A 392-nucleotide genomic window follows, 5' to 3' on the forward strand; every position below is an offset into this window, starting at 1 on the left:
CTCAGGAACCCTCTCATCACTCAGGAACCCTCTCATCATTCAGGAACCCTCTCATCCCCGAGAAACCCTATCACTTATGAAATTTTTCATCACTCAGGAACCCTCCCATTACTCAGGAACCTCACATCATTCAGAAACCTTTTCATTATTCAGGAACCCGCTCATCACTCAGAAACCCGCTCATCACTCAGGAACCCTCTCATCATTCAGGAACCCTCTCATCATTCAGGAACCCTCTCATCACTCAAGATCCCTCTCATTATTCAGGAACCCTCTCATCACTCAGGAGCCCCCTCATCACTCCGGAACCCTCTCATTACTCAGGATCCCTCTCATAACCGAGGAACCCTCTCATCACTCAGATACCTTCTCACCATTCAGGAACCCTCTCA

This window comes from Pecten maximus, chromosome 12 (genome assembly GCF_902652985.1).
Source record: "Pecten maximus chromosome 12, xPecMax1.1, whole genome shotgun sequence".
Lineage (NCBI taxonomy): Eukaryota > Metazoa > Mollusca > Bivalvia > Pectinida > Pectinidae > Pecten > Pecten maximus.